Source organism: Aptenodytes patagonicus, chromosome W (genome assembly GCF_965638725.1).
Source record: "Aptenodytes patagonicus chromosome W, bAptPat1.pri.cur, whole genome shotgun sequence".
NCBI lineage: Eukaryota > Metazoa > Chordata > Aves > Sphenisciformes > Spheniscidae > Aptenodytes > Aptenodytes patagonicus.
In genome coordinates, this window is record NC_134981.1 from 12405891 (window position 1) to 12426408 (window position 20518).

The following is a 20518-nucleotide window of genomic DNA, read 5'->3' on the forward strand; positions in this document are numbered from 1 at the left end:
CCTACCCTTAGGACTGAATATGTTTCACCTATGTAGTGAAGGACATTCCTGATTTTCCACCATTTTGGAAAAACATTACTGTCATTTCTGTGGTTCTACTCTATCTTACTTGCATTCACTGATGATCCTAAACCAATTTTCTCCAGGGTAGTGCAGTGTAGTCTTCTCTCTCCATGCTTCCTTTCAGGAAACCACATTCAGAATTGAGACCTTTTTGGACCTGCCATACTGAGGATTTGGGGTAATATTTAAGGTGCCTGTTCTGCTTGTTTGCTCAATTATGCCCTTACATGAGTGTTCCAAAAATATGTGAAGAAAAGCAAGTTGCAGTGAATGTGTTTGGAATAGCCAGCAACTCTATCAACACACCTGAAAACTGTGAATAATAATGTGAACTGTACAAATCTGAGTTCTTTCCTTAAATGTTGCCATCAGGTGAACGATAGCCTTTATCTCCATGGCCTTTAATAGGGCTAAACAGGTTAGACAACAGAAGTACCCTAATTCTGTTCCATTCCTTCACTCAGTACTTGAATACTGCCCTTGAAATCCACTTCCATTGACAGTTTTCTCTACGTAAGGGAGGATTAAAGCTTTATAATCACTCCTCAGTACAGAGGGACCATTTGGTCACCAGCAGATCCATCTGTTCAGATGATGCTTTTCCATCCTGCTCGCTCACCACTGGGAGAAGGGGGAAAAGATAACCCTAAGGGTACTATTTATTGCTCTCAGTCCAGAAAGAGGCAGAAGTTATGGGAATGATGCCTTGAGATCCCTTATCACGGGTTAAAAACTAGGTTGTCAAAAGGCAAAAAAAAAGTCTCTTTGACTTGCCAGTTGAGGATACAAATACCAAAATGTTTTTGCTTTAGTGCTTTCAAATTCAATAATCATTCATTGGCTTGTTTTCCTTCTGCACTGGGGAGGACAGGTAGTCAGAGCAGAGAATACAGATTGTTTCAGTCGGCTCCTGTTCAGCTGATGATAGTATACACAGCTGTATGTAGGCAGTGCCTGCCAGCAGAGGCCTGACCCAGACAATTAACCTTATATTAATGACCCTAATGGTGATCATCTGTTGCCATATGCCTGCAGCCTGAGCTCTAAGTCAGCAATGAGACCATCCACTCCTCAAGTCATATCTGATCCTTGATCACAAGCTACTGAGCTTGAGTTGATTTTAAAATGGATAGGGAGCTGATTTTAAAATGTTTATTTGTAACCTGTTCATTCTAGGGAAGATTAATTCCCCCTGAGAATGACAGTAATTGCCTCAGGAAAACCTGTGAAACCCGCTTGCCTGGAGGCAAATGATTAAACAGATTATTCTAAATAACTGCTTAGATTGTAGTAGCCCCATATTTATCCTTGTCTAGAACCGTATTCTACTCTCAAACCAAGGAGAAGATAGGAAAACTCCTTTTCTAGCCTATTTGCTTTCTGGACTTAATCTGTTCACTGCCCCTGTATTGAGTATCATTATCGTTCTAAGAGTAGCTATTGAATCCAAAAGCAATTTGAAATACTAAGTGTGTGAAGTAATTTTTCCTGTACTCAGGTTTTGATATTTAAACATATGTGTGCTAAGACCAGTATTTGTTGCACCACTGCTGGTGTTAGTCCTTGTTTATACTGTGAGTAAGCTGCCTGGCAGGTGTTACATTTTTATTTCAAATCTGTTGCTTTCTTGGATTTATTTTCTGTATCCTTGTCATCCTAAACAAGCTCTTTCTTTTTTTTCTCCAGTAGCAACTCAGGCTTGAATATCTACAAGGACAGCTGCAGTGGAAATCTACTACAAAATACCAGCCTTTCCATATCATTCATATGATCAAGAAGAAAGTAGCACTGAAGTAAACAGTGCATTAATAAGAAATAGAAGACAAAGGGGTATTTTAAAAGGTGTGACTTGTTTCACTATCAAAACCAAAAGGGGCCTTTTTTTTTCTATCCCCAGTATGGTTCCATGTACCTCTTTTCCTCTATATGTACACAGTAGATTACTGATTGTTTGGGCAAGATATGCCTAATGCTTACTATTTTGCCCGTTATCATAAAATCTAGAGGGACAGAGAAGCTATTATAAATTTGGATATGTTCTTGGATAAGCACAGAGAAGTTTTATTAATGAAGCTCGCTTTAAGGTTTGCTGATCAGTAGAAGTTAGTGTGACTTGCTTGGTACAGCTAAAAATTGGGCTCTACAAAAATTATTGCATGTTAGATTTTGAAAGTAATATAAAATATACCTGCTTCCATCTCCCTTCAGCTTTCAGTATTCACCCCCCCCAAAAAAGCAAAGAGGATGTTGCACATGGTACAAATAAGAAAGCTTTACAAATCATCCAGTAGCAAAAAAACATACGTTGCTTCAGCAGTGCATATAAAAGTTATCCAGTTTATATTAAAAGATTTTAAAATCCATTCTTGCAGGAAAAAATGAACAATATAAGGTTATTTTGTTCCCTAATCCAGCTAACACTTATTTCTGAGTGCAGTGTTTACCACCATGAATACTACTAAAGAAACAGTAAGAATGATGTAGACAAGATTTTAATGACTGAATCCTTATACCACTACATTTTCTCTTTTGCACACGTGTTGCATTTTCTGTCCAGTTCTGATCCTTTGAGGTATTATGTTCTCTCAGTTCTTGTCAGCTTCTTTGGGAGAAAATGGCATTCATTACCTTGTAGTTCCCATAAAATGTATCAGGATTAAAATCCTGTTTCCGCTAAATTCAGTGGCAACATTCTAATTCCCTGTAAGCAAGATACCATTTCTCCATTAATAAAAAGTCTTTGCTGCAGAAATAAAGTATTTGTGGAGCTTACACACACTGTTCCTATCATCAGCATAGTCTGGGAACATAAGAGCCTATTAAAGTCCATTCTAGAATACACTCTAGAGAAGCATGAATATTTCAATACAAAACATAGAAGCTCTGAAGAAACTTTTACAGAACAATTAAACTCAGTCTTTCACTGGAGAGAAGCAGCAGCATTTTATTCTATGGAATTAATTTCTACTCTTATAAAAATATTATTTTCTAATTAAAATTCCAAACAACTAAAATTCTAACTGTAATGGAATGGGTCAGATGATCTGTAGAAAAACAGAATTCTTTCTTAATATTGTCCAGAGTTTTTATCCCTGAAACACTAACAGGGACTCCTTAGTGACTTATCAAGTGGGATACATTTTTATTCTTCATACTAAAAGCTCAACTCTGTTTTTAGCTTGTCAAAATGTGGTGGTAAAAGGGAACATCTTGAGCTGTCAGTTGGCTATTAGAATTGCTTTGTGTGTCTGACAGAGTATCACAGCTGGCTATACAAATGGGAGGATTACTTCACAAGGAGGAAAATTCTATTGTTTCTCTAGGTCATTTTTGTTAAGGTCTCCATGATGATGACAGAGGTGTGGTAACTAGATAGCTAGGAGAGGGAAGAGAAAAAGCATGCTTTCATATTAGGGTAAGTAAGCATAATGAAAATTTGGAAGTGAACATGTCTGATAAGATATTGAAATGGAATACCTCTGATTTTGACAAAGCACAACAGAAGCAAGAAAGTTTCTAGTAAGTTTGAAGTGACCCAGAAAAGTACATCTGAAAATATCACAATAACTTTTGTAAACAAAGTTGAACATTGTATATTGTATTTGCTTACATTTGAACAGTAATTGTATACAATATACAATTATGGAATTAACAAAATACTATATTTAAAAACAAATTACATTGAAGAGCTGTTTTTAAGTTTTTCAGGAAAAAGGAAAGACCTTCCAGTTAGCTATTGATTGTAAGTAATGGTAGGGAATTATTGTGCAAAAAGGGGAAAATCACATTTTTATTGTTTGTCTGATTCCACCCCAAAATTAGAGTAGTTAAGTCCCACTGGTGCTTCCATTGTAAAAATCAATTTTACAAATATTTTTGTAATTTTTCCACTTTAACTCCTGAAATGCAAAATATTTAGACCATTTAAAAGTTTCCATAGCTGCCTTCCCTCTCAAATCATAACTTTTAAATCCATAATTATCCAGGTACATAACCTGTAGCATTATCTTAAAATATTTATTTCTGTCAGACACCTCAGGAGACTGTCGATGAATTACAGTTAAATCCAGTTCTCCCACATAAACCTTGATTAATTTAGATGTATAAAGCAGTGAGACAGTTGAGTTCAACAGGGGAAAAAAATAGCAACAATATCAGGAGAGGTGCAGGGCTAATGTCTCTTTTTCCCCCACCATTTTCCCACTATTGAACAAGCCAGTGGGAGAAATATTTGCCCCTTCTCTGATTCACTTATGCCCTGAATCTATACAAATGTGCATCCTTCAGCTCTTTGGGGGTAGCATGGGGCCCCACTGCTACAAAATGAAAAGCACTCACAGAGATGATCCCATGGTCACAATATAAAGCTTCTACAGGGTGTTAAACCCTGAGGAAGCTCTCCTACTCAGAGGTGAAATTCACCTCTGAGGTTTCAGGATGACTTCCAGTTTATATTTTATTTCTCTCTTTCATAAAAGACATAATGCACCCTATGAAATGTGTAGTCATTCATCAGAGCAAATAAACTCTGGAATATGTTGAATTAAAGCCCAAAAGCATCACCAGAAGTACTACTGAATGGAATGAGAAATCAAGGAGGAAGCCAGTTATGAAGCCTGAGATTTTTTTGTGTGCACAACTATTTTTCTTTTTGACACTTGCTTTATTTCTGGGAAGCATCTTTTACTCACTTATTTCCCCTGATTTAATGCTGACTTGAGTAAAAACAAATCTTTCCAGGTTTTTCTTACTCACTGAGGACTGTTTTAACATGAATTTCAAGGTAGTCATTCCAAACCTGGCTCTTTGTTTCAGGCAGACTTCCCCCTACCCACAACGCAATCAGTGGATATGTCTGTCTGGTTTGGGCTTCTGGAAGCTTTCTGTTACATGATTTGAAGGTACTGTGTGGATTGCAGTGCCTACACAAGATGGGGCGCATTACAGAATGAGTGACCATCTGTTTCCTTTCTCTGTCAGTTTGCCTTGCAAGGCAAACTTACTTTTTAGCATGTTGTTTTTGCATTTAAGGGGCTGCATTACAGAGAGAAAGTGAGGTGTATTCAACACGTGTGAAGGTGCTCCTGAAGGTACTGAAACAAATGACACTTATCCCAGGGACCGGCATCTTGAATATATTAATGCATAAATACTGTGGTTCAAAAATCTATTTTAGTCTATGCCATATCCAAGTATACATTTTCATTTGACTTTGGCTTCCCACATGTAAAGTACCTTGCTACAGAGTCAGTGTGCATCTGAACCTTTATGGGAATTGTCCTAAAGGTACCACCTGTTGATCCAGATGTAAATGGTCATCTGTTTTCCAGGGTTTGGGATATAAGAACTAGCCATATCACTCTCTTGTATACTGTTGATGACAAAAATTGGCATACCAGATGCATGCTTGCCTGATGTACCAACTCAGAATGAGTATAGCACTTCATCCTTTGGACCCTTTACATAAACTATACTGACTATGAGTGAAATGATATAATGTATCAACCTCTGTCTTGCCCCTCTTTTAATCCACAGACTTAAAAAATAAACGTAGGAAAATTAATGCAAAAATGTGTTTATGCACTATCAAAGTTACAAATCTGAAATCCTCAAAAATCAAGGACTGTAAAAGCTGAAGTTTCAACAGCAGTATAAATTTGGCCACAAGAATCACACTGGCTTTTCTATTTCTGCATGCATGTACACTAAAGAATTCTTTATTGACCTAAAAGAAAACATACATGGTGTATTTAAATCTATGCATCTGTACACGTGCAATATCACAAAGTTAGAAATGTTGTGGTAAAATTAATAGAATTTTTCTTTTGTCTTCTGTGCAATGAACTTCTGAAGCACTAATTATAATTAATTGTCAGTAATTTCATCAGTTGGTTGCCCACAGAACAGTGGGCAAAACCTTGTTCCATGGAACATGCAGCAAACACAGGCCAGCATTTATTTGTTCATTCCAGCTCTCTCTCTGATGCTCTCTCACTTACTTGCTGACATTATTTCTTGGCCCCAAAACACATTTGTCATGTGCTTGGAAATTTTTTTTTCTCAGCAGAAAACCAACATGTTTATGGCATATTCTAGGACAAAGTTCTGGAGAAAAAACACTGGAGTCACTTAAAAGCTCACAAAAGAAATTTTACTGAGTATTGTAACATTTTTAATGGATGAATATGTGACATACTGTTTTGGAGGAAGAAAATCCTAACAACTTCTTATTATGTTTTCATTAAGTTGCATTAACAGTTTTTGCAATGGATAGTTCTCTCCTTAGTCTTGTTTCTATTAGCAGTCCTCTCTGTCACTGAGGGGGTATTTGGTGAAATTCTGTTTTCTTCAAAATGATCAGCACAACCACAGCCAGCATCATTCATTCCAGGATTAAACCCATCAGGGTTAGTGAAGGCATTTCCAAGACACAGAATTGCCATACCTAAGTAGACTTTCCCGTAAATGCCAATCTTTTTGAATAATGGTCATCTTCATCACAACTGCAGGGAAATTTAGGTTCACAGAAGTCAGAATTAACCCTTAGCTTTGTACATGAACAAATTCTTCTAGTAAATCAATCTGTTTCATGCAGAATAAGGACCATTATTTTCACTCCATGGACATTTTATTCTTACTCAAAACTGCCTTTGCAAGCTCTAAACAATTAGATGTTATTTTTCCTCTCTGAGCATAGAAATAACATCTAAAAATTGTCTCAAAACCCCACATTTCACTCTGCTTTGATAATTAGACAATTAGCAAATACAGAAAGTTAGGACAAGTTGTGGCTCACAGCTAAAATAAAGGAACCAAGCTATTTAATCTAGAATGTTTTAAGTTGCTAAAAGCTCCTCATGCAGGCCCATATTTAAAACTTCAGAATTCAAGTGAGTCTTTCCATTGACTTCAGTAAGCTTCCGTTCAAGTCCATATGGAAAATATGCCCCTCTAAATAAAACTATTCCACTTCTGTCATGACATTGTAGTAGTCACTGTACTTTTTTCAGACATTGTTTGGTAAATCTTGCTATAATATTTCTGTCTAAGTAAGTTCCCATTTTAGTCTAATATTTAGAGAATCTTCTCTTTTTCTATTTGCAATGTATCACATAAACATATATTATGCTAGGATATGGGCTTAAAGGGTCAGCAGTGTTTTAAAAAGAGTTGTCAGTCTCAAGTAAAACACCTGCTCTAAAGTCCTGTTTCCCTCCCTTTCTCCCTTCCCCCTCTTTTTTTTGCTAAAATAGTTTCAACATCAATACCACAAAAATACTATGGTTTCTTTTCCTCTGCCTTTAAAATGCTGCTATACAAGAATATAGTAATTTAAAACTGCTAGGCTTTAGAAATAAAAACTGAGTTATCTTTCCAACTCACATTTCCATTTTTAACTAACCTTACATCTAGGAGAAATAAACACACAGAAAATAATGAAGAGGTAGCTTTAAAGAGCTGTAAAAGGATTTACACTATTTTAATAAAACTTCAATGATTGTTTAGAAAGCAAAAATACAATAACTAGAGCTTTATAGCTCTAGAACTGTAATTGGAGCCACAGTGAACAGTTCAGGAGACCTTTGCACCCTTAATAAGCTTTGGAACCAAGCTTTAGAAGTCATGAGCAAAATAGCACTCTCTCATGAACAATTAACATAAAAAACCCCGTACTGTTTACCTAGCAAGCTATCAGAAAATTTCACAAGCCAATTTGGATCTCAGAATGAGCAGAGCTTCTGAAACAATGCAATTATCTTCAGAAGGCCTCATTCAAACAATTGGTATGTGAACTGAAAAAAACATACAAGAAGCATAAATTAACTGCTGAGAGAACAAGTAAGTGTTTTTATTTCTTTCTCTGTTGGTTGAGAGGGAAACAGGAAGGAAAACAAGGAAGGGAAGTGGTGAGATCCTAAAATACTTAAAAATTTTAGGTACTGGGTCATCTGTGAATAACTTGTATTTGCTGAGTAAGCAGAGGCAATTCTAAAAATAAGCTGCTGGAAACTTACTTTCCCATCAAGAATATAAGTCAGTTAGGTCATAAAATATAAAGTGATTGTGACAATAATAGTTCCTGAATTATACAGTGAATACTCAGAAGATATTTGGGTTACTTCAGGTGGAGTTTAACGTGACAGAAAAGACTTTATTGATCACACAGTGACTATCCATCCTTTTATCCATATAGCAAATCATGCTCCAAGACAATTTGCAAAGCAGTAATCTCAGAAATAATGTCAGAATATGCAAGTAGTTTGATGGCATGACAGGTGAAATTTCTTCATTATCATAAATCATAGAATCATAGAATATTTCAAGTTGGAAAGGCCCCATAAGGATCATCGAGTCCAACTCCCTGCTCCTTACAGAACTACCTAAAACTAAACCATGTGACTAAGATCATCGTCCAGACGCTCCTTGAACTCTGACAGGCTTGGTGCCATGTCCACTTCCCTGGGGAGCCTGTTCCAGTGACCGACCACCCTCTCAGTGAAGAACCTTTTCCTAATGTCCAATCTGAACTTCCCCTGACACAGCTTCATTCCATTTCCTTGTGTCCTATCGCTGGTCACCAGAGAGAGGAGATCAGCACCTCCCACTCTGCTGCCCCCCTTGAGGAAGTTGTAGACTGCGATGAGGTCACCCCTCAGCCTTCTCTTCTGCAAGCTGAACAAACCAAGTGACCTCAGCTGCTCCTCGTAAATCTTGCCCTCGAGGCCTTTCACCATCTTGGTCGCCCTCCTCTGGACACACTCTAATAGTTTGATGGCCTTCTTATATTGAGGCGCCCAAAACTGCACACAGTACTTGAGGTGGGGCCGCACCAGTGCAGTGTAGAGTGGGACAATCACCTCCCTCGACCGGCTAGCTATGCTGTGCTTGATGCACCCCAGGACAGGGTTGGCCCTTTTGGCTGCCAGGGCACACTGTTGACTCATATTCAACTTGCCTTCAACCCAAACCTTCAGATCTCCTTCCGCGGGGCTGCTCTCCAGCCTCTCGTCCCCCAATTTGTATGTATAACCAGGATTATCCCATCCCAGGTGGAGAATCCGGCACTTGCTCTTGTTAAATTTCATACGGTTGGTGATTGCCCAGCTCTCTAGTCTATCCAGATCTCTCTGTAAGGCCTCTCTACCCTCGAGGGAGTCCACAGCTCCTCCTAGTTTAGTATCATCAGCAAACTTACTTAATGTACATTCGATTCCTGCGTCCAGATCATTTATAAAACCATTGAAGAGCACTGGCCCTAAAATTGAGCCCTGGGGAACCCCACTGGTGACTGGCCGCCAGCCTGATGTAACCCCATTTACTATAACCCTTTGAGCCTGACCCATCAGCCAATTGCTCACCCAACGTATTATGGACTTGTCTAGCTGTATGCTGGACATTTTGTCCACAAGGATACCGTGAGAGACGGTATCAAAAGCTTTGCTAAAATCCAAAACCCCCACATCTACTGGCTTCCCTTGGTCAACTAGATGGGTGACCTTGTCATAAAAGGAAATTTAGTTGGTTAAGCAGGACTTTCCCCTCGTGAACCTGTGCTGGCTATCACCAATGACTGCATTGTCTCTCAAGTGTTTTTCAGTAACTCCCAGAATAACCTTCTCCATAATTTTACCAGGCACTGAAGTGAGACTGACAGGCCTGTAATTACCAGGGTCTTCCTTCTTACCCTTCTTGAAAACTGGGACAACATTTGCCAGCTTCCAGTCGACTGGGACCTCTCCAGACTCCCAAGACCATTGAAAAATAATGGAGAGAAGTCCCGCGATGACATTGGCCAGCTCTTTCAGAACCCTGGGATGAATCCCATTGGGCCCCATAGATTTATGCACATCCAGCTGGAGCAGCAAGTCTCAAACAAGTTCATGGTCAGCTGGGAGTTTATCATCCCCCCCAGTCCCGGTCTTCCAACACAGGGCTCCAGGGGTCCCAGGGCCCATCATCGGTGTTGAAGACAGAGGCGAAGGCGGCATTAAATGTCTCTGCTTTGTCTATGTCCCTATTTGTGAGGTGACCTACCTCATCAAGCAACGGCCCAATGTTATCTCTGATTCTCCTTTTGCTGTTAACATATTTAAAAAAAGCCCTTTTTATTGTCCTTCACAGTGCTGGCCAGCTCGAACTGTAATCGAGCTTTGGCCGCACAAATTTTCTCCCTACAGTGGCAAACAGCATCTCTGTAGTCCTCCCGTGTCACCTGTCCTCACTTCCAAGGAAACAGTGCAATGGATTTGCTTCAGTGTTGACTAACCAGCATATTTAAAAAATAAGAAAAGTTTGATGGAAAAATAAGAAGTACCTGTATTTATTATAATTACAAATAACCAGTTCTTCTGCATGGCTTTGTCTCCTTCCTGTTAAATCAGTAAGTACATAGAATTAATATGTTTTTATTGTCATGTTACCCAGAAAGTGAACTCTCCAAGAGCAGAGTCAGGTAAGTCATTACACAGCATAAAATCCATTTTGCCAATCTATTGTGGTAGTATTTACAAAGGCAGCTGGTAATGTTTTCTGATAGGTGTGCATTCTGAAACATATTATTTTAATTATGCTGATTCACTTACTTAGAATCATAGAATCATAGAATCATTAAGGTTGGAAAAGACCTCTAAGATCATGGAGTCCAACCGTCAACCCAACACCACCATGCCCACTAAACCATGTCCCTAAGCACCTCATCTACACATCTTTTAAATACTTCCAGGGATGGTGAATCAACCACTTCCCTGGGCAGCCTGTTCCAATGTTTAACCACTCTTTCAGCAAAGAAATTTTTTCTCACGTCCAATCTAAACCTCCCCTGGTGCAACTTGAGGCCATTTCCTCTTGTCCTATTGCTAGTTACTTGGGAGAAGAGACCGACACCCACCTTGCTACAACCTCTTTTCAGGTAGTTGTAGAGAGCGATGAGGTCTCCCCTCAGCCTCCTTTTCTCCAGGCTAAACAACCCCAGTTCCCTCAGCCGCTCCTCATAAGACTTGTTCTCCAGACCCCTCACCAGCCTCGTTGCCCTTCTCTGGACACGCTCCAGCACCTCAACGTCCTTCTTGTAGCGAGGGGCCCAAAACTGAACACAGTATTCGAGGTGCGGCCTCACCAGTGCCGAGTACAGGGGCACGATCACTTCCCTACTCCTGCTGGCCACACTGTTTCTGATACAGGCCAGGATGCCATTGGCCTTCTTGGCCGCCTGGGCACACTGCCGGCTCATGTTCAGCCGGCTGTCGACCAGCACCCCCAGGTCCTTTTCCGACAGGCAGCTTTCCAGCCCCTCTTCCCCAAGCCTGTAGCGTTGCATGGGGTTGTTGTGGCCGAAGTGCAGGACCCGGCACTTGGCCTTGTTGAATCTCATACAGTTGGCCTCGGCCCATCGATCCAGCCTGTCCAGGTCCCTCTGCAGAGCCTTCCTACCCTCGAGCAGATCAACACTCCCACCCAACTTGGTGTCCTCTGCAAACTTACTGAGGGTGCACTCAATCCCCTCATCCAGATCATTGATAAAGATATTAAACAAGACCGGCCCCAAAACTGAGCCCTGGGGAACACTGCTCGTGACCGGCCGCCAACTGGATGTAACTCCATTCACCACAACTCTCTGGGCCCGGCCGTCCAGCCAGTTTTTTACCCAGCTCAGAGTACACCTGTCTAAGCCGTGAGCCGCCAGCTTCTCTAGGAGAATGCTGTGGGAGACGGTGTCAAAGGCCTTACTGAAGTCCAGGTAGACCACATCCACAGCCTTTCCCTCGTCCACCAGGCAGGTCACCTGGTCATAGAAGGAGATCAGGTTGGTCAAGCAGGACCTGCCTCTCATGAATCCGTGCTGGCTAGGCCGGATCCCCTGGTTGTCCCGCTCATGCCTTGTGAGCGCCCTCAAGATGAACTGCTCCATAATCTTCCCTGGCACCGAGGTCAGGCTGACAGGCCTGTAGTTCCCCGGATCCTCCTTCCGGCCCTTCTTGGAGATGAGCGTCACATTGGCAAGCCTCCAGTCATCCGGGACCTCCCCCGTTAACCAGGACTGCTGATAAATGATGGAGAGTGGCTTGGCGAGCACCTCCGCCAGCTCCCTCAGCACTCTCGGGTGGATCCCATCCGGCCCCATAGACTTGTGAGCATCCAGGTGGCGTAGCAGGTCGTTGACTGCTTCCTCTTGGATTATGGGGGGTTTATCCTGCTCGCCGTCCCTGTCTTCCAGCTCAGGGGGCCGAGTACCCTGAGGACACCTGGTCTGCCTGTTAAAGACTGAGGCAAAGAAGGCATTGAGTACCTCAGCCTTTTCCTCATCCTCAGTGACAATGTTCCCCCCCACATCCAATAAAGGATGGAGATTCTCCTTGGCCCTCTTCTTGTCATTAATATATTTGTAAAAACATTTTTTGTTGTCTCTAATTACAGCAGCCAGATTGCATTCTAGCTGGGCTTTTGCCTTTCTCATTTCCTCTCTGCATGACCTAACGAGATCCTTGTACTCTTCTTGATACTTAAGATACTTCTTGGTACTTAAGATAAAGGAATTGGAAGAAAAAGAAAATATATATATTTTATATATATATTGCACACACACAGCTCAATTCAAGAACAAAACATAGGAAAAAGGATCTGTGTGACTGCCAGAGTGTAAATCACACAATTTCCTATAACAATAGAAACAGAACAGAAGGAAAAAAGCTTTATATTGGAAAAGAAACATTGTGCTGCCATTGGTCAGCTGGTAAGACATGTTTTTACTGGTGGAAAACAAAAGGAAAAGGGAAAATTATTGTAAAGTCTGTTGTGTGGATTTTTTCCCCCATCTTTACATAGAAGACAAATAGATGTTGACTGCATTTGTGGGAAAACAAAGTTATGTCACCTTTTGAATCCTTCTTTGCAAATCTGTATTCTGTCAGGTTTTTAAACCACTCACTGCATTAGAAATATATTAGCAGAAAAGAAGCAAAGCAAGATGATCCTTGAGGTCCCTTCCAACCTGGTATTCTGTGTATTCTATAAGATGCTTTAAAGATAAAGTAGATATCTCTTGAAGCCAAAATTGTTCTGCCAGAATGAGTTTAACATCAAGAACAACAATTATGCAGTTAACCACTTTACTGCTCTATTGACAAAAGATGTCTCCTAGAAGAAGTAGCTATGCCCATAATGCTCTTATGATATTAAAAATATGTTCACACAGTTGAAACTCTTTAAAAAACAATATAATGATTGTTTGTATTTTTTATTAAATGGCACATATTCAAAAAGGCCATGCCGGCTGTTTTAATTACTTGCTATCCATTATATTGGCAACATTATATTGACTTGTGTTGAACTAGAATGCCCTTTGTTATATAAAAATAGTTAACATATGTGATATTTACTAGATTGTGTCTTAACATGTCAAAGTTACCATCAATCAATCAGTGATGAATCAGAACTGTGCTACATTACGACTAATAAAGCAAGCTGTAAATTATGGCTTGAAAAAATATTCATGTAATGAAATTTCAAATGCCCTTGAATAAGATACAGTCACTGGTCACAACTATAATTCTGTAAAAAAATGTTTAATCTGGAACAAACTGTAACTACCTCTCTGCAAAGACTCTCTCTCCCTCTCCCTCCCCTGTCTCCCCTTCTCCACTCTTGTATTTTAGAATATATAGTATACACTCCCTAGATATGCATCTGTATTACTTCAAGACCAAAATAACAAGCAATTCTCTCTCTCTCCCCCCCCCTGCCTCCATTCTTATATGTACAGTTTGCAGAACTATAAACTCAATCTGAAGATAGAGATTTGGAGATATATCTCCAAATTTTCCTTCGCACTGTGGCTCAATAATCCTACACTGACTGAATTCTTTTACTTCCTTCTCAGCAAAAGGGGGGCATAATGGCCAGCATAAGCTTTAAAATTCCTTCTATCTCAGCTTGACAGGTGTATAGATTTATTTTAGATAGGAATATAGCTAGATTTTAGATGTCTTATCAGTGTAATAGCACTTGGCTACATATGCCACGAGCATGGCAATGGAACCACAGCCAAGACAAGGGGGGACTTCCCAAGTAGAAACCACCACATGTGGAGGAAAGCAGAGGAAGAGCTACTTGATGAAGTGACATGGCAGCTTGATTTCCAGATGGGGAGGCAGAGTGCTGAGAATTCACTGGAGAGATTTTTAAAACCAGTTTGAGAACTAGTTGTGATTTAAATGACCAGTACTATAGAATGAAATCAAACTGCCTCCAGCAAACCTTGTATATATTCCAAAGGCTTCTTAAAAATGGTTTCCTTCCTGAATGGTGAACTTTTTCTCTTTAGCAGACCTATTAGAGAGAGACCAGGCTTAATCTGTGTGTCATCTTAATCATTCAATCACACTGCCATTTAGCTGAGACAGCTGCCTTCTCCCCTCTGACACTTGCACTTCTGATACGTTTGTAGGCAATGGTCATATTCTCTCCTCAGCCTTAGCTTTCCTAGATTAAACAAGCAAACACTCATCATCTCTTCTTGCAAAATAGATTGTCCATTCTCTGATCAGCCCGTCTCAAAGTCAGGGTTGGAAATGAACCCTTTTGCTATGAGAATATCTTACCACTGGCAAAATCAGAACTGGAACTGGATGTAGAGATGTGGATTGTCTGCTAAAGAGCCAGGACACTGAGCTGAAGAGCCAGTGAATCAGTGAGAAGATTTGCTTATTCTCCACACCTTTTTCCTTTGAGTGACTGAAAGAATTGGAGACTTGGCTGATAGATTCCTACCAGAGGAATGCATAGGGCGCTAATAAGAGCTAAACCCAAGTAAAATAAAATAGGCAAAAGTGACTAAAAAGTCTGGTAAAGACATTAGATACAAGGATATCATGTCTGGCTCAGAAAGTCCTGAGGCTGGAATGATATACCCAGAAAATATTCTCACATTTCTGCCACAGATGCTGACTATGAAGATTTTGACAGCTGAAGATGGCTACAAAGACGGATCTACTTTGGGTCCAAACTTGTATGGCAATTCCTATGTTATGGTAGCCTTCCAAAAGTGGGTAGTATGCTTTGTACAGGCTAATACTTAAGAATTGAAACTCTTACACTGCAAAAACAGCTTGAAAGGAGATAAACAGGATGGTCAGCTGGAGAAATGTTGTTCTGCCTCAGTCAGTTTTCTTATTATTATTCATGACAGCAGGAGAGGTGGGATTATGTGTGCAGGAAAAATTACTGTTGGATAGTTCCCTGATACTTAATAAAGTTATAACCTACTTATCCCGTATCCCCATGCACTTTCTGTTCTGTTCGAGGCAGTTTTAATAGGATTAGTCTCTCATTAATTGCACAAGAGAAGAAACTACTACCTGCAGTCTACAAAAGTAAAAAATGTGATATGGAACCATTTTAAGAAATCTGCCCAAGATCTGAGGAGTTGTCTGTCTTGCAGCCATACTGGAGCGCATGTCACCGAGGTCTCGGGGCAGTCAGCCCTCTGTCCCCAAACTGCTGCCAGAAGCCTCTGCTTATCCTTTTCCTCCATCAGCCCTTTCCTCTATTAGCTCATGTAGACAAGACATTTCTGTCTGATAGCAATCACAACACAGGCACTTACTGAGGTAATATAGCCACTTCCTACACATCATATAATCCCGCATATGCCTCCAGGATGTTGCCTGGGACTTGTTGCTAAAGTTACAGCTTTAGGAGCTAACCCTGCTTTATTATATCTTTATTTTTTTTCTTAACAGTATATTTGCTGCTAAAATGTCTATTCTTTTGTTTATTCTTTTATATAATACCTTAAGATGTATTAGTTAGTATATTGGGTGTCCATGTCCACATTTTGGTAGCTGGGGGGCTGCAGGGGTGGCCTCTGTGAGGAGAGGCCAGGGCTGCCCCATGCCAGACACAGCCGGTTCCAGCTGACTCCAACGGACCCACCACAGCTCACAGCTGAGCCCGTCAGCGATGCCAGTGGCACCTCTGTGAAAATGGCAGAAAACGCCAGAGGGAGAGACAAGGAGGGAGTCAGAGGGAAATGGCAGGGGCAACACCGAGGTGGAGGTGGTGGTGGTGGTGGTGCTCCGCGTGGCAGAGCTGGCATACCCCAAAGGACCTGCAGTCTGTGAAGGGCCCGCGCTGGAGCAGAGGAGCAGAGTGAGAAGGAAGGAGCTGCAGAGAGAAACTGCTATATCCCAACCCCAACCCCCAGGGCTGCTCAGTGACTCACTGAAGGGACTGGGGATAACATGCGGGATAACATGGGGGGGAGGAGAAGAGTCTGGAGTGGAGTGAAGCTGAGCCTGCAAAAAGGGGAGGTGTGTGCTTTCCCTAAGTGTGTAAATGTTTGTTTCTTTTTTTGTTTCCCAATACCCAAATCAGTAATTAAATATTTATATTAATGGGTAATAAATTATATTAATTTTCATAGAATCATAGAATCATAGAATCATAGAATCATTAAGGTTGGAAAAGACCTCTAAGATCATCGAGTCCAACCGTCGACCCAACACCACCATGCCCACTAAACCATGTCCCTAAGTGCCGCATCTACACGTCTTTTAAATACTTCCAGGGATGGTGACTCAACCACTTCCCTGGGCAGCCTGTTCCAATGTTTAACCACTCTTTCAGTAAAGAAATTTTTCCTCATGTCCAGTCTAAACCTCCCCTGGCGCAACTTGAGGCCATTTCCTCTCGTCCTATCGCTAGTTACTTTTCCCCAAGTTGAGTCTGTTTTGCCAGTGACAGTAATTGGTAAGTGATCTTCCTGTCTTTATCTCAACCCACGAGTTTTCTTTCTCTCTTTCTTCCTACTTTCTCCCCCTGTCCTGCTGGAGGGGCTGTGTGAGCGAGCGGCTGTGTGGGTGCTTGGCTGCCAGCTGTCACAAACTCCCAGCAGTCAGGATTTGGGGAATAACGTCTTTTACACAAAATATAGGAACACTATTAAAAAAAACCCCTTAGCTTCTAACCTGATCTATTTCTAAAGAAAGCCATTTTTACTGGGAAAAAAAAGATTGTAAATATTGGGTTTTTTACAGCTGTTCAACTAGAATCAAATTACATTAATTCTTCATGAAACCCTTATAACAATTTGAATTTCCAAATACTACTCAGCAAGAGCAAGAGTTGCAAAATTAATCATTTATTGTCATAGCCAGATAACTCCACTTTTGCAGAAGATTAGTACTAATACCCATATTGGTTCACTGACTTTTAATGGTAAAATGCTAGGGAAGGTGATTTGGGTAGGTATTTGCTTAATAACACTTAATATAAACACTTGACATTCATTTTTCTCCCCTTCTCTGCCTCTCATTCTAAATTAGCTATCATAGCAATTCTTGCTTCAGGCTCTCCATGGGGCTTTACCCTGGTTTCCATTTGAAAACCTCAATTTCAATAGGTGGGCTGAAAATTCCTGTATTTCTAAAATTACCGCTGTTCCACTCACTGAGCCCTGTTAATGGCATCTCTCTCCACTTCCATTACTCAGCCCAGCAACAATCAATGAGCAGAAAAGAAACTACACAAAGGAGGTAAAATCAGAGTGATTTTGTAACTCCAAAAGAATACTCATTTGGTTAGGAAAAAAAAAAATTGGATTTTTTTTTTTGTTGTAACTTTGTGTTCCAGTTGCTGCTATGAAACTTTCCCTTCCTCTTTGGTGAATAACAATGATCAAGGTTTTAATTAAAGGTCTAGGAGACATGATATAATGATTAAGAACAAGTTACAGAAAGACTATTGCAGAAAACTAAATTTCAAGTCAAAAGTAGAGCAATAAAAACACAGCACTTTAAAGTATGAAAATAAAAAACAGAGATGAAGAAACATTGAAATGGGAAAAAAGGGAAAAGACATTGAGGAGAGGCCATAGTGATGAATTTAAAAATAAACGGCAACTTTCACTGAATTGGCGCTAAATATACTTTTACCTACTCATTAAAGGGGTTTTTTTAATTGTTCATTTTTTCATTGAAAAGTCACCTTCTGCTTTCAAACTTTGAACGTGAATGTATATACACCCTAAGGCAGTGCTGAATCTAAAGGCTTCTCTAAAGACTCTCTAATGTTTGACAAGCTAAGCATGGCAGAAGAATACCTGCCAGGGTGAGGACATGAATAAGAAATATTTTGTTTGTCTTCCTGTAATTTACTTCCATAGGAAGATTTCCAAACCTAAACTGTTAAGTTTAAGCAGGGATCTAAACAAAAGTGATCCAGTTTCACTCAGAGGGTAGTCACAAACAGATCGTGTTTGCTGTTAATGGGAACTATATGTGCTCAGGCCTCTCAAATAAAACTGACTTTATTTAAAAAAACATTCAAAGGATTTAACCAGAATCACAGACTCACAGAATAGCTGAGGTTGGAAGGGACTTCTGGAGGTCATCTGATCCAACCCCCCTGCTTGGGCAGGGCTGCTTAGAGACAATTATTAAAAAACTTAATATTAGAAAAAAAAGTTTTACGGTTTAGCCTCAATTTATGGACATTTTTCTGGATTTGGTTTTATCTATGTATTTATTACAGAAGTTTGCATAAAGAAATTGAGGCATAATGAAATTTTACAATAACCCAAATGTAATTCTGAGATCCCTAATATAATTTAAGTAAATGCTATCTTTAGTTTGTGCATCAAATTTTGTTTTTATATTAGTGATTTGGATTTTTTTTGTCTGGAATGATTTTTTGAGAGTTTTCTATTTCAAATGAGTAAATATCTATGTCAATACTGTTTACTTTGATACCATTTCAGTACAAATACCAAGTATTAAAGTGGCAGAGATATCAGTCTGAAATTAATACCTCAGCTTTTACTTTAAAATCTCACAAGGTCTCAGTAGCAGCCCACAGCATGGCCTTGAATCATAACAACTTCTCACCATGAGAAGCAGAGAGGATGCAGAACGTGTTCTGCAATGGAGAAGACTGGGAAAGGTAGAATTATTTATCAGTTTGATCAGGATATATTTTGCATGCATCTATATTTACCATAATTTATTGATCCTGTGAATATGTATGTGCCAAATTCTTCTCTCCTTCTTTCTGTCAATTCTGCAGGCTTAAACTGGATCTGACTGACTATACAAAATTATGCTCCATGCATTTTATGGTAAAATAAATTTATTTATACTTGAGCACTTTATCTGCAGTCCTCCTGTGATTTTCAGACTGATGTCATTTACAAATAAATTAAGACTAAAATACACAATGTGACTCTCAGTAAAGGTTCCAAATATGTTTCCTGCTCTCTTCTTTCCTACGTAATACAGTTTGTGTTATTTTTTTTAAATTAGAGTTGTAAAGCATTTTTAAAATTTTAATTGTAGCCATTTTCCACAGAAATAATAAAATAAGATTGCTTTTTTTCCTCTGAATTTTCAGAAATATCATATGGCAGTTTTATTACCCAATTTTTGAGCATCCTGGAGTTGCCAATAAACAACAGGAAAACCATTACAAGAGTCTGGTCAAGGAAGTCTCCAATTTTTGTAAGTCAAAGTCTTGAATTGATTAGTAGGATATTATTTATTCACTTAACACCTCTCATAAGTATTAATGCAAAAATAAAATACTTATAAATTAATTGATCCTTGATTTCCCATCTTCTGTTATGAAATAACAGATAGGAGGAAAAAATTCCTGTAATGTAAGATCATATAAACTCTACCATTTTTTTGCTATGTTCTCTTGTCTTTTTCCTAAACTGGAATGATTCCACAAATAAATTGAAAATTAGTCTTCATTTTTTACCCCAGTAAGTGGGAGCATGCCAGTTGCCCAAACAGACTTGTATCTAAATGTTTACATCCAGGTGTATACCTTCCTTGGAAAAATCTACCCACAGCTGTAATTTGCTGAAAACTGATTGTTTCTTTGAATTTAGAATTGAAGAACAATAGTAATGGTGAAACATTGTTTTGTTACTTTGAAATGAAAAATTAAGTTCTTTTCATACTAGATAGCTTTTAATTTGAAATTATGCTAATTCCAGTAATTAGCTATTAAAGACAAATGAAAATGAATGTTTGGATTGATTAGAACTAAATATTTTTCAGATACTTAGGAGATTTTGAGATCCTGGTAGGGCTTGATTATTAAAGATAATTATTAATTATTAAAGATAGTTCTACTGTCTATAGACAATGATTAATAACTTTTCAAATTCAAACTATGAGACAGAGAGCATAAAAATTTAACATATTTCTGCAGCAATGTTTTATAAATCCTCTTAGAAAAGACTACAGCCCCCAAACCAGCTCAGTACTAGCTCCTGCTGTATAATCGTGCTCATTCTTAGAGATTTTTCAGTGCTAATCTTTCTAAACTGAACTGTTGTCTTAAAAGATTTCAGACTAATGAGCTGACCGGCTTTAGTGATTTCTAAGCATGATAGTAGCTAAAAGTTATTATGCAGTTATCCTGTTACTTACTCAGAGTAGATACAGATTGAGAC